This window comes from Balaenoptera borealis (genome assembly GCF_965194805.1).
Source record: "Balaenoptera borealis genome assembly, chromosome: 3".
Classification (NCBI taxonomy): Eukaryota; Metazoa; Chordata; class Mammalia; order Artiodactyla; family Balaenopteridae; genus Balaenoptera; species Balaenoptera borealis.
In genome coordinates, this window is record NC_138866.1 from 183,496,437 (window position 1) to 183,510,820 (window position 14,384).

Sequence of the window (14,384 nt, forward strand, 5' to 3'; positions counted from 1 at the left end):
CCAACAGCAGGCTGAGTTTGGGTACAAGCCCTGGGGGCAGCGAAGAGCCTGAGGTGGGTTCTCAGTGGCCAGGAGTCTTCAGGGAGAGGCAGGGCCACCAAACCTCAAAGCGTTTGGGAAGAGCTAGCTTTCTTTTATTAACTTGCTGTGAAGAAGTAATGGTTTTTGAAAGACATACGTTTTTTAAAAGTCAACATAATGAACTTTAACTGCTCTTACTTCCCTGAACAGAATGACAAGCTTGTGGGGAAAAAAAAAACAAAAAAAACTAACATGCAAAGCTAAGTCATATGACATACATAGAAACATTTGTTCCAGTATCTAAAAATGGTACCTCTCAGTTAGAATTCAAACCCTTGTGTCTCTCTAAGTTCATCTGAAAGGCAGACAAAATCAATTAGTAAGCCTTTCACCCTCTGGCAAAAAAGGAATTTCTACAAGAATGCCTTCCAGAAGTGCTCCGTTGCTGGACTCTTGGCTGTTTGGCTGCTCCGTGAAGGCAGAGACACAACTTTGGGGCGTTCCCCAGGGGCCGGGAGCTGGCTCCAATCTGTCTCCCCTCCACCTTTGTCGGCTCAGCTCTCCGCCCCCAGGGGGAGGACCACGGGCACGTCCCGATCTGGGGTCAGCTGTCAGGAGACAGATCTGTTTAATATTTAGCTTTGAAGGGAACTGGCTGAATCAAAGATGAAAAGGATCAGCTCCAAGTGATGAGGAAAAACAAAAACAAGTCTCGATTGTTTCAATATTTCCAGAGGAAAATCAAAGGATAAAGTCAATGCAGGTAAGAGGGAAAGAGTGAGAGAGAGAAAGGGATGGGGGAGGGAGGGAGAAAGAGAAATAGAGGGAGGGAGGGAGGAGAGAGAGGAAGAAAGGGAGAGAGAAAGAGAGAGATCTCCAGAAGTCCCCAGTACTCCCTATGTCCATCTGCAAGCTTGGTTTGGTGCACGCATACTGTCGAGAAATACAAGTAACACCCCACTCTCAATGACAGTTCTAGAACAGAGCTTCCCAACTTTAATGTGGATACTAGCCACCTGGGAATCTTGTGTAAAGTGCAGATCTAATTCAGTAGGTCGGGGGTGGAACCTGTAATTCTGCATTTCTACCAAGATGCGGGTACTACTGATATTCTGTCCCCCGGGGAACAGAGCCTAGAGCACGTCGGCTTTCTTGAACAGGGAAGACATTCAGCAACCACTACTTGCAGAATACTGACTGTTTTAAAAGCATCCCTATAGACAGGTGAAGAAATAGACTATAAAGCTGCATATAGGGGAATAATGAGAAAGAAAATGTTCAAAAATATATCCACAATTTTTTTTAAAAAATAGAAGTTTCGTGGAAGGAAAAGGAACAAATTCAGCATGATTTTGACTCACCCCAAATACCTATTTTTCAGGTAGGGTCAATTTTTGTGACGACACGAATTGAAGTAGGTTCGGATTTTGCTGGGATGTCGTTCCAGTGCCCGCCATCCCCCACGATGACAAGAGCAAAGCATGAGCATCTTAAATAAAGTGGGTTGACTTTTCACGATAAGTAGTAATACTTGTGAATTTTCAAGGGGGAAGAAAATAAGGATATCAGGGAAAAAAACAGACATGATCACGTAGATTGTTCCAATGTATAGTCATGTATAGTTTTCAAAGGAAAAAGAGAAATTTAAGTCCCTATTTTTTTTTCTTGAAATGTACACAAGGAAAGCTGCTGGAAATTTCAAAATCACTCCAGTCATTCTTGGCTAAAGTGCAATGAAATTGTGAAGTCTGGCCTCTGAGACTTTCAGAAATAACTGTACTCCTTCACCCCACCCCTTTCCTTCTTTTTTAAAAAAATTTATTTTTTTGAAGTATAGTTGATTTACAATGTTGTGTTAATTTCTGCTGTACAGCAAAGTGATTCAGATATATATATACATATATTCTTTTTCATATTCTTCTCCATTCTGGTTTATCACAGGATACGGAATATAGTTCCCTGTGCTATACAGTAGGACCTTGTTGTTTACCCATCCTATAGGCACTACTTTGCATTTCCACCTCTTTCTTTCTTAGCCCAGACATCCCATAATTCTGTGAGGGCCAGGAGGCCGTTTTGGCCAACTGTGGAAGCTTCTAGATCATGAGGCCCCACTTGATTTCCTTCTACTCTGATATATTCCTTAAATACACGATCCTTAGAAAACTGAAAGCTGGTCAGGATCCTGAGATCACCTAGCCTAACCTCTTCCTTTAATTTACTAGTTAAAAATTAAATAACACTTGACTAGGTGCTTGATGTGAAACACAACTTATTTCATATTTGCAATATTTTGCCCTGTCTTGTAATTATGCGCGTTCTGGCATCTTCCCCAGGAAAACGCCAGCTCTGCGGGGACAGCGCACAACCGTCCTTCTCCGCAGGCCACACGGCGACCAGCTCCGAGCCACACGCGCGGCGACCCCCGGACAGAGAGCCACTGACACGACGTGAGCGCGGTGCTGCCTTCCTTCCCAGCTCACCTCCAACACTGCGACGTGGACGAAACACTGGGGGAAGGCCTGAGGGGAGCCCAAAGGACGGAACTTCTCACACAAGGTGACCGTGGAGAGCAGGCTTGGACGTGGCCCCGGGGTGGGCCACCCCCGTCGTGCCAGGATGGTTCAGTCTGTGAAACGGGTTAACGCGGCAACACTGGCTGCCAAGTCACACATCCAAGACGAGGTTATAAACAACGCTGCAGCTCCCGCCTAAGGTTCTCTCCCGCTCCGGCTCTTCCTCTCTCCTCTGTGGCCCACTTGCTCTGCGGGAAGCGGGCTGCCACGCTGAGAGGGGCCCTGTCGAGAGGCCCCTCTGCTGAGGGACGGGAGCTTGGGGCTCACCGCCAGGGAGGGTCTGAGGGTCCTGCCTGTAGCCATGTGGGTGATCTTGGAAGATGCTCCCCTGTCATGCCTTCGGATGAGACTGTAACCCAGCCAACAGCCTGACTGCAGCCTGCTGCGGGGCCTTGACTCACTGCCACCCGGCGACGCCCATCCCTAAGTCCTGACCCACAGAAACTGCAGCGTAAGAGGTGCGTGTAGTTTCCAGCTGCTAACTTTAGGGACAATCTTCTACGCAGCCAGGGTGACAAGTACCATGTCTGCAGGTATTTTGAGGGGTACAGGGAGGGGCCAGGTTACTAGGCAACCTGTGCTCGTCCCAGAGACGCCTGGTGGGTGACGGGGGCTTACCTGGCTGGGACCCTGGGCGGGGGGCACCTGTCCTCCAAGGTCCTTCTTGTCCGGCCGCTGGCACCTCATCCCTACGACATCTTGGTGCCCCGGGAGGTGCTATCACATTTGAGCCGCAGTGTCATATATTCTGACTCTCAGTTCTGTTATTTCCAGCAGGTCATCTGCCTGGTAAAGAACCACATCCTAGAAAGAACAGAGCTGAAATGTGTATCATAGGGGACGGCTTTATTTATTTTCCAGATGTTTATTTGCAAGCTACTAGGTCTTTGGAGACAACGAAGGCAATTGGCTAAGGTCATTCAGCTAAGGGAAAGAGAGATGTGAAACAGAACCGGGTATCTAGACTCTAAGGTCTGACTTGGAAATGGTAAGAATAAATGATTCATGGCAAGAATAAATAATGCATTTAAATTAAATAAGTATTAATTGAAATTAGTCAAGCTGAAGTGGTAGGTAGAATTAAAACTGGTAAAATTTATTTTACATTTTAAGAAAGTTATCATTTGGGTGATTACTAATTTAAATTGCTGCCCATCAGATATGTGAAATTTGGGGCAATTTTACCATATATCTAAGGAACTCTGGATTGCTTGTTAATGTCTTATTTGGTCATCTCATCCACTTTTACATATTTCTTCAAACAAGCACTCATATAACACTTATATAGTCAGGCTATTTTCTTTCTTTTTTTTTTTTAATTAATCTATTTATTTACTTTTGTTTATTTATTTTTGTCTGTGTTGGGTCTTTGTTGCTGTGTGCAAGCTTTCTCTAGTTGCGACGAGCGGGGGCTACTCTTCGTTGTGGTACACAGGCGTCTCATTGCGGTGGTCTCTCTTGTTGCAGAGCACGGGCTCTAGGCGCACAGGCTTCAGTGGTTGTGGCTTGCGGGCTCTAGAGCACAGGCTCAGTAGTTGTGGCATGCGGGCTCAGTAGCCGTGGCTCACGGGCTCTAGAGTGCAGGCTCAGTAGTTGTGGCGCACGGGCTTAGTTGCTCTGCGGCATGTGGGATCTTCCCAGACCAGGGATTGAACCCGTGTCCCCTACATTGGCAGGAGGATTCTTAACCACTGCATCACCAGGGAAGTCCCTATAGTCAGGCTATTTTCTAAGTGCTTTACATACAATACCTTATTTAATTCTTATTGAAACTCTATGAAGTGGATACAATTATTGTTCTCATTTTGTATACAGAGAAACCGAGTCACAAAGAAGTTAATTAACTCATCTCCTTACCAGTGATCTATTGCTACACAACAAACCTCCCTGATATAGTGACAAAGCAAGCGTGATGATTAATTTTTCTCACTCCTCTACAATTTTGTCAAGGATCTGCAGGAATGAGTTGACCCGGCTCTATGTGGTATCAAGTGGGGCAGTTCAGCTGGGGGCTGGGGATCCACTTCCCTGATGGCTCCCACGGCAGGAAGTCGGTCACCTGGGAGGTCAGCCAGGGGCCCTGGTCCCCTCTGTGTCAGCTGGTCCGTGGCTGCTTGGGCTTCCTCACAGCATGACAGCTGGGTTCCTGGAGTGAGCGTCAGCAGAGGACCAGGCAGCAACACATGGCACTTTATGACTTTGTCTCAGGAGTCACGACGCATTCCTTCAGCTACATCGGACCAACCGAAGCCGTCACAAAGGCCCATCCAGATTCAAGAGGGGGAGAAATTGCTTCCATCTCTTGATGGGGGGAAAGTCAAGATTTTAAAAGATTCTAGAATAGCACGTGCGATGGGCAATGTTGTGGCTGCCTTTGGAAGATACGATCTGATACACATGCTAATCGAGCCACATAGAATGTATTCAAACCCAAGCAAGCTAGCCTCAGAGTCCGTGCTCTTTCCACCAGAACAGTGTCTTTCCTCTTCCTCTGATGCTTCTCCTGTGAAAAGAAGAGCGACATTTATGATCTCTTTTATCCACAGCAGAAGGCCTTTCTGTGTAGGATTACAGAGATTTTTATCTCTGACAGAAGTCATTTGAGCTTTTTCTTACTCGGTCCTAAAAATAAAGCAAATAACAATTTTCAAAGTGCTTTTGAAAATATAAACTGTGTAGGCATTCTCCCTCTAGAGCCAAATATTCATCCCAATCACCCAAGGAGCCCGTGGAAAATGTAGGTTGCTGATTCCCCTGCAGAGATTCTCGTTTGTAAGATCTGGGGGGGAGGGCTCAGAAATCTTGATTTTTCTTCAGCACCTTGAGTTATTACAATGCAGAGGCTAAATACCACACTTTGAGAAATGACTTAGACATTTTCCATTCTTTTTGGCTGGCCGGGACCTTTAAATACTCCTCCTGCGTTTGGGAATTCCCTGTCTGATGCGTCAGTGCCTCCAACCAGCTCCTCCAGCCTCCGTGCGAGCAGAAGCGTGCCTTCCCAGCCTCACTGGCAGGTAGGGCACAGCGGATGGATCCAGGCTTCAACCAACCAGACAGAGCCACGTAAGACTGTGTCAGAAGGCAACGCGCCCCAGGACTAAGTGGAAGCAGACACCTCAGGCTTCTGGAGACGGCAGAGACAGCCTTTCCAGGAGGAGAGGCCCAAACTCAGTATCAGAAAGACAATTTTCAGTGTCTGTGACCTGCCGTCTTTTCATTTTTTTTCAAAATGGTATTTTATTGTTGTAAAAACACTTAACATGAGATCTACCCTCTTACCAATTTTTTAAGTGTACAGCACATAGGCACAACGTTGCAGAGAGAGCTGGAGCTTATTCACCTTGCTTCACTGAAACTTTACGGCCATGCATTAGTGGGGCCATTGCATTTTTCACTGGACTGGTTCTAGCACGTGATTTAGGCACTATTCCTGGAAGCATTGCTTCCAAGACTGTTCCCCTGGTCCTTGCAGAGAGTCTGCGAATTGCTAAACAGTTTTCAATAAACCCTGTGTCTACTTAAGCATTCTGAGGACGGTTTCCATTGTTTGCAACTGGAGAAGCCTGATTGGCAACGGTTGGTATAAAGCATTTCACGCTTTGAAGTCCTTGTTATTATCATTAGTCCCAAGAGGCAGCAAAGTCTGTGCTTAATTGACATCATGCTTCTGCTTTGGTCTTGGTTTATGCTGCTTGCTCTATATGTGTAGGTAAATGTATGTTTAGCTGCATTGATGGCAGTGCCCTCGCTGATTTTTTTTAGGTGTAAATTTCTAGAATATAGGACTCTCATCTCTTTGGCTGGTTTTGCAAAACCCTAACCACTCCACCGTCTATAAATAACTCACTTATTATAAAACGAGCCTCACCGATTCAATAGGGTCTCAAGGTACCCAGATAAATGCTTGATTAACAATAAACATTACTAGATATAACAAACTGCACAATAATAAAAATAATTGAGACAGTACAGCAGAGTTTGTTCTAATGAAATTTGCCTTGTAATGAAATCTGAAGCACAATTGGAGCCAGTCCTTATATAGTGGCAAAGAAAGGCAGAGGCAGAGAAATGAAGCAAACTAAAACTGAAGGGAGAGTATTTGTTTACAATTAACCGGATTAATCACAGGTCACCCCAGGGAAGCCTCCCTCAGAGTCTGTCTGTATTTAGACGGAGGCTCATGCTGGAGTGTGTGAATCATAGGCAGCCTTCGGAGCCTCGGTACAACAGACAGATGCTCCAATGTTGCTAGTTCGGGGTGTAGAGGCAGGAATTGTTGTCTGACGGTATATTACAGGAAAGTGGAATGAGCTTTTGAACAAGCCAAGGTAAGGCAGTTCCTCAAATAGTAAAATATAGATAAGTCGAAAATGGGAATAAAAGAAATAAGCTTTTGCTTCTTAAGGTGACTATCTTTTCTATGATTTCTCTGAGGGTTCATTTTCTGTTGCTATTAATGTACCCATATTTCTTACATAGATGGAATGTGCCCGCATAAAACAACATAAACACTTGGGGCATAAAGCAGAGCTCATTATCCTAAAACGCCAATAATTCACAGTGACAGAATAACAAAATACAGCCACCCCAGTGCAGACCGCATAGACGGTGTGCTAGTTGTTAAAATGCTGTCTGTCAAGTGTAAAGCCATCCTTTTATGTTTGGCTCTGTGATGCTGGGGCAGGGTCTATGTGAGGCTCCACCAGCAGGGGGCAGGAGAGAGGGTGTGAGGCTCCCTGAGGGAGAAGAGTGGCTCCTCCTGCTTGAGTCTCTCCCTGGGCAGAGGCACTTATCCCAGTAGCAGCCAATGACTTCAGCTGGCAGCTTTTCCAGCACTCCTAGAACCAGCTCTATTGTGCCCACAGTGACACCTGGGCAGCTGGGACTCCCCTCAAAGTTCCTGAGGCAGGAGCACCAGCAGGGCCCCTTCCCAGAGGTCCCAGTTTGGCCCCTCGAGCCTTCCTCCAAGCTTCTACACTTTAGTGATTTCATCCTTTTCTCTTTGATCCTCCAGCTCTATCTAGAGGTAGTAGCTCTAGTAGCAACAAAGCCATTGGTGCCTTAGGGTTCTTTTTCTGCCTTTAGAATTCCCAATATCTGGCATACACTTTCCAGTGTTAACTTCTCTCTTCTAAAAAAGCCAGGGTGGTTCCCACCACCTGAGTGGACCTTGATGACAGATGGGCTTCAGGCTGCCTCCCTCCTCAGATATGTGAACATTGAAATCTGTTACTGGTCTGAATCTCAGGAAACATTTTCCTAACAAACATACTGGAATTAGACTAAGGCAGACATGTTTGATACATCTAGTCAGTTTAAATTATCGCCAGTTTAAAGAACTCCGTTCTCAATGTATTATGATTTTCTGTTTGGGAATTCCTGAGCCAAGAAATCATAAAATTTTGGACACTGAAAGATCAGCTAATTGAATTTCCTGTTATAGAAGAAGAACGGACTCCAGAAAGCTGAGGTTATTCACCAAAATTCATTATTAGCAGTAATGACTGGACTTGTGTACAGACCTTTCAGCCATACCACTTACAGAACCCCAGAAGAATGTCTCAGTGGAAGAAATGACAATGATAGTACCCTCAGGACAATTTGAACAAATTCTCTTGCTAAAGACTACCAGAAAATCTGAAAAAGAGCAGAGAATCAAATGGATAGAATATACAGAAGTGAGAATTAGAAAGAGAATAATCCCAAGTAGAAAGCTGAGATGCAGGAAGAAAGGAAAAACAATAAGCATGGTAAATATGTGGGTAAATCTAAAGTAAAATTGTACAAAACAATACTGTTAATGCTTTGTACTCTTTAAAATATGTATGAAATTACTATTACCACTTCCTCCCCCATGAAGATGACAAAGAAGAAGAAAGTAGAGAATGAGAAGAAAGAGGAGGAGGAGGGAGAGGAGGAGGAGGGAAGGGGGAGGAGAGAGGAGGAAGAGGAGGAGGGGGAGGAGGAGGGAGGGGTACTCACTCAGCCCAGGGTGAGGCTGGCTCCTCTGTCTCGGTGTTCCCACAAAATACTCTGGCCTCAAAGAAATAGATGAGATCTGTAGACTGAGGGCCGCTGCTGAAAAATTTGTAATTTTGTTGGGTGTTTTAAAAAACAGAGTGAAGTAAGTCAGAAAGAGACATATAAATACCATATGCTAACATAAATATATGGAATCTAAAAGAAAAAAAAGGTTCTGAAGAACCTAGGGGCAGGACAGGAATAAAGACGCAGACGTAGAGAGTGGACTTAAGGACGTAGGGAGTGGGAAGGGTAAGCTGGGGCGAAGTGAGACAGTGGCATGGACATGTATACAGTACCAAATGTAAAATAGATAGCTAGTGGGAAGCAGCCGCATAGCACAGGGAGATCAGCTGGGTGCTCTGTGACCACCTAGAGGGGTGGATAGCAAGGGTGGGAGGGAGACGCAAGAGGGAGGGGATATGGGGATATACGTATACGTATAGCTCAGTCACTTTGCTATAAAGCAGAAACTAACACAACATTGTAAAGCAATTATACTCCAATAAAGATGTTAAAAAAAAAGAAAAGAAAAAAATGCTTTTCATCATGAATGAATGTCTGGAAAGCTCTTCCTCAGAGAGCTGTGCGGCCGAGTCCTCCCCTCAATTAGGTCTTGAAATGCCACCTTCTCTGTGATGCTTGTCCCAACCATCCTATTTAAAATTGTAAGCCCTCCCCTGCCCTAGAACTCTCTATACCTCACTCTGTTTGAGTTTCTCTATACCTCACTGTATGTTCTACAAAATATCGTAGTTGGTTATTGTTTTATTCCTATCTCTTGCCCCCACGAGGGAAGGATTTTTGTTCGGTTTACTGTTATCCTCATAGCATAAAACAGTGCCTAGAACTTCCTGGACATTCAATAGCTACTTGTTGAATGAATGATTTTCTACCATTCAGAAATTAACCCAGTTTAATGCTCATCGATACACACATGTACATACATATTTTGAAGTATAAGGTTTTTTACACCCTAGCATAATATGTACTTTCTGCGTAGAGATGTGTTTTAGCCTTTGAGAACCCTGTAACACTACGGGTCGTACTTGTAGCCATGGGACCTCATCCAGGGCATCTTACCTTCTTAGAGCAAGTCAGCCCCTCTCACTCTGACCCTGACCTCTCACGGACCGGGGAGGTGTATTCTCCCTCTCTTCCTCTCTTCCATCCACAACCTGTTTTTCTTCCCTGACACATGACATCCTTAATCCCTTTCCCCCCCTGACAAAGGCACTGATTTGTATGTTACAGGGAGACCCAGAGGAGCCAGGGAGGGGTGTGGCCAGCTCTCAGTCTGGGAGGCGCGACCATAGCTGAGCCTGAAGGCAGCCCAGGGATGCAGGAAGGGCTGAGATGGTGTCAGAAACTCCGCCTGAGACTGGACTTTGGTCCAGATGCCCTCCATGTTAATGTGACCACAGTTGGAGCAGAGACTTGGAGGATGTGATTCTGTATTCAGAGATCCGCCTTGTTTATAAGGCAGTTCACAGTTTGACAAAAGCCGTCCTTCCCCTAGAGAGGAGTGTTGGATTTGAATTAACCAAGTTTGGCAGCATGAGCCTCCCAGAGCGAGAAATGTCTGAAACCCAAACAGATGACTGCAACAAAACACGCAGCTCTCTTTTGGGAAAGAACCAGAGAGAAGAAGGACAATTTTAGAATTGGTCAGCTATCTGCTGGGTCCCATCTTGAGCCAATGAACACATCAGCCTTCAGGTGTCACCCTACTTGTCCCTTCAAAACCCTACAGAGCAGAAGCAAGGATAATCCCCTCCCCTGCCCTGTAATGCACCCTCCAGTTTCACATGTAGGTCCTGAGGGGACAACACTCTTCTCCCACTTAAATACCCGCCCCCCCCCCCCCGCCACTAACCCTAGAAAAAGGACATCAAATCCAAATGTGGCAAATGTGTTTCCTCGCACAGCTGTTAGTGCCCCGTGTACCTGGGGGCCCATCCCCGGAACATCCCTGCAGGCAGCCTAAACAGTGACTCACTGACATAAGAAAGTGCCACAAATCCAACAGGGGTGCAGTCAGTACGGATATTTTGGCCCCTCTTCATGCTTCAGCAAACGCTCTCGATGGCCGTTATCTTCCTCTGTTCACCCTCGTCGTCTCAACAACCTCACAATGGAAACTGCATACACTTCAGATCCAAACAGAGTTTAATAAGCCCACCCTCCTCTGCGAGACCCTAGGAAAGTGTCTACACTGGGACAGAAAGACCTGTCTGTTACGCTCAGCGATAGGAGAAGGAGAAAAAAAAATACTAAGCCATTTTGTTTATTATCTCCTTTTTGCTCCTGTTTCTCCAGGTATCCTCGGGCTGGGGGGTGGGGGGGTAATCTCAGCTGAAGTCTGGCTTCAGAGCTCCTTATGCCAGGCTCCGTTTCCTCCTGGTGACACCCTCCTGAGTGCCCTGTCCCATGGCAGCCAAACACGGAGGGGCTGGGGCATCTCTCATCTGGGCCACATGGCTTCCATGGCCAAAGATTTACTCTGAGTCAGACCTTCACACTGCTGTGCTCTCTCCCTACTGCTGTCCGTTATGGCTCTCTCTTCCCAGGCACAGAGGAGAGAGAGAAAAGAACTACTTTAGAAATATTGCGAAATATAATTTAACTTCACACTCAACATTTTTCCCCCTGCCCCTCTTTCTTTTCCACGATTTCCCTCTCTCCTTCCATGGATTTGTTCCGACATGGGTCTGCATCCCCCAAGGACAGCGAAGGTCCTATCTCTTGGCTGTGTCCATTTTTGACGATGTGACCCTGAACCCTCAGCCCCCCAGTATCATTTGCATTCACATCCTTCCTTATGATTTCATGATTCTGGACACGTTGCCTCTCTCCTCTTCTGAGCTGTAAGGTCCCTGAAGGTAGGGATAGGATTTTATTCGTTGTGGTTGTTGTTGTTTACTGATATTTAAATTTTTTAAAAATATTTTTAAAGTTTGGTGGGGAATGAGATTTTCTTATTACCTCTTTTTTATTGAAGTATAGTTAATGTACAATAGTATATGTTACAAGTGTAAAATATAGTGATTCACAATTTTTAAAGGTTATTCTCCATCTATAGTTATTATAACATATTGGCTATATTCCCTGTGTCATATAGTATATCCTTGTAGCTTATTTTATACATAATATAATAGTGTACCTCTTAATCCTCTACCCCTCCCCCCTTCCCTCTCCCCACTGGTAACAACTAGTTTGTTCTCTGTATCTATGAGGTTGTTTCTTTTTTGTTATATTCATGTGTTTGTTGTCTTTTTAGATTCCACATATCAATATAAGTGATATCATACAGGATTTGTCTTTCTCTGTCAGACTTATTTCACTCAGCATAATGCCCTCCAAGTCCATCCATGTTGCTGCAAATGGCAAAATTTCGTTCTTTTTTGGGGGGTGGGGCCAGCTGCATAGTATTCATATACATATATAACACTTCTTTCTCCATTCTTCTGTGAGGGACACTTCGGTAACTTCCATACCTCGGCTACTGTAAATAATGCTGCTATGAACATTTGGGGGCGTATATCTTTTAGAATTAGTGTTTTTGCTTTTTTTGGATATATGCCCAGGAGTGGAATTGCTGGGTCATATGGTAGTTCTATTTTCCGTTTTTTTAGAAACCTCCGTACTGTTTTCCACAGTGGCTGCATCAATTTACATTCCCACTAACAGTGTACGAGGTTTCCAACATTTATTATTCCCTTGGGTAGACTTCCAATTGATATTCAGACCATTGTTTTTCTGTCATGCAAGGCAGGGTAAGGATCAAGAATCCCTCTCCTTTTCCCATCAGAGAGAAGGAATCTGATCCAAGATACAGGGGAGAATAAAAAAGGAAAGAGAAAAGAATGGGCAACAGGAATAAAGGGGGAATGGAGGCAAATTCTTTGTTCAATCATTTATTAAGCACCTACTATGTGGAAGGACTTCTCTGGGGAAAGAGAAATGAAGAAAGCTTGGCATCAAAGAAAGCCAAGGAAAGGAAGGACTGTTAATTATGTCGAATGCCAATGAGAAGACAAGTCAGATAAAAACCGAAGTGGTCATTGGATTTGATGGTGAGATAGTCACTGCTATTGTTGGGAAAAGCTTTGATGGAATGGGGGACGCAGAAAGAAAACTGTGGTAGACAGAGGAGCAAGTGGAAGGTGGGGAAATGGAGACATTCAGTTCAGACAACTCTTGAAGGATCTTGACTGAGAAGAAAATCAGAGTCAAAAGGCTGGAGGGAAACATGGGGTCAAGGAATGGGTTTTCAGATGGGAGACTCCTGAACATGTACAAACGCAGGTGAGAAAGAGCCATTTGATGGGAGGTGCTGTAGATGCAGGAGGAGAGATGAGTTGAGGCTTCTAAGGAGCGGGAAGGGGATGGAGTCTTGAGCAGCTGGGTTGGGGTTGGCCATGGGCAAGAGGGAGGACGTATGTCCTCTTGCGACTCGAGAGAGGGAGCAAGCATGCGCAGAGTGGGGAAATTTACAGGCGGGAGAGACGCAGTGGGTTAGAATTTGGGGGAGTTTCTGCCCAATGGCTTTTGTTTTCACTGTAATGAGGAAACAAGGTCATAAGTCAAGAGTGATGAGAGAGGTGATGAATAGGGACCTTAAGAAGAGAGAAGAGGTTTTAAAAGTGGAGAATGTCAGAGAGTCAACTGGAGGAAGAGAGAAGGATGTGAGAGATGGTGAAAAGAGAGTTCTGTGGCTTTCCCCAGCAACATCCAACAGCCCAGGAGCAGGATTTACCTAACGGAGGAGAATGGGATTTGAGAAGGTGGGTGTATTGATTCAGGGCTGGCATTTGACTGAGCGAATCTGACCCAAGTACAAGCACATTAACACTGATGTTTTGCAAAAGAACAGCAGGCACAGGTAGGGAGGGCAAGGAGGAGAAAGCCAAAGGGAGAGAAAGACCTCTCCGCAGACCTGTAGCATCGTTCCACGAGAGCCTGGTCCCACACTGCCTCCCCAGAGGTAGGAAGTTTTCTGGAAAATCTAAGCAGCAATCAGGACAGCTGCTTAGGTCTCCTACCCATCTCTTCCCATCATCCCGGGAAACATCCCACCAGGTCACAGCACTGGAGTGGGGGACTCCGTGCTAATTAACAGTCTCGGTCACAAACACCTCGAGGCAGAGCTTACATACTCTTTGGGCCCCTTCAGCGCCAGGCTCGGACCCTAAATAAAACAATTTCACTCCAGGGCTAAACTCACCACAGCACCAATGAACCACAGAGTGACCAGTTGCTGAAACATTTTTCCATCAAAAGCACATTTGCCACTTAAACTATTCAACCTCACGGAGGCTTAATTTTTTCCTTTCTCAAAAGTGTTGAAAATCTGTTCTTAACTTAGAAGAAAACTGCCATTACAATCTTTAAGACTTCCTCGATTTTGACAAGGCAGAGGGAATTAGCACAAGCTGAAAGAAAAGCAAGGACGAGACAGAGAGGCAGGAAGAGTTATTTGTGGCCAAGCAGGTAGCACATAAAGATTGTCCCAGACTTTGATAATTTAGTGCTTCTGTGATGTGTGAATGAGGCCCTACAGGCCGGGAACTGCACTCCTGCTTTGGTTTTTGATCTCTGTCAGTAATGAGATGCCAGCAGCCCTACTTCAAAGCCTTAACTGATACAGATAATCTCCTGAAAGGCCCCCAGAATCTCAAGTGATCTCTCGGACCAAAGTATGCAGGATTACATAGACACCAGAATGGATGATGGAAGAGGTATTTCTTGTTTGATATTTGC

At 45.2% G+C, this 14,384-nt stretch overlaps 1 long non-coding RNA gene across 3 annotated transcripts; it reads left to right on the forward strand.

The window, feature by feature from the left end:
• The first annotated feature begins 272 nt into the window (after window positions 1-272).
• LOC309626307 lies at window positions 273-8,094 on the forward strand. Of its 3 annotated transcripts, XR_014243102.1 has the most exons (3): window positions 273-784; window positions 1,403-1,520; window positions 2,358-8,094. It is a non-coding gene; the product is annotated as an uncharacterized lncRNA (long non-coding RNA). The 3 variants fall into 3 exon arrangements; XR_014243101.1 differs by having other exon boundaries at window positions 273-1,520; XR_014243103.1 differs by lacking the exon at window positions 1,403-1,520.
• The last annotated feature ends 6,290 nt before the right edge of the window (window positions 8,095-14,384 follow it).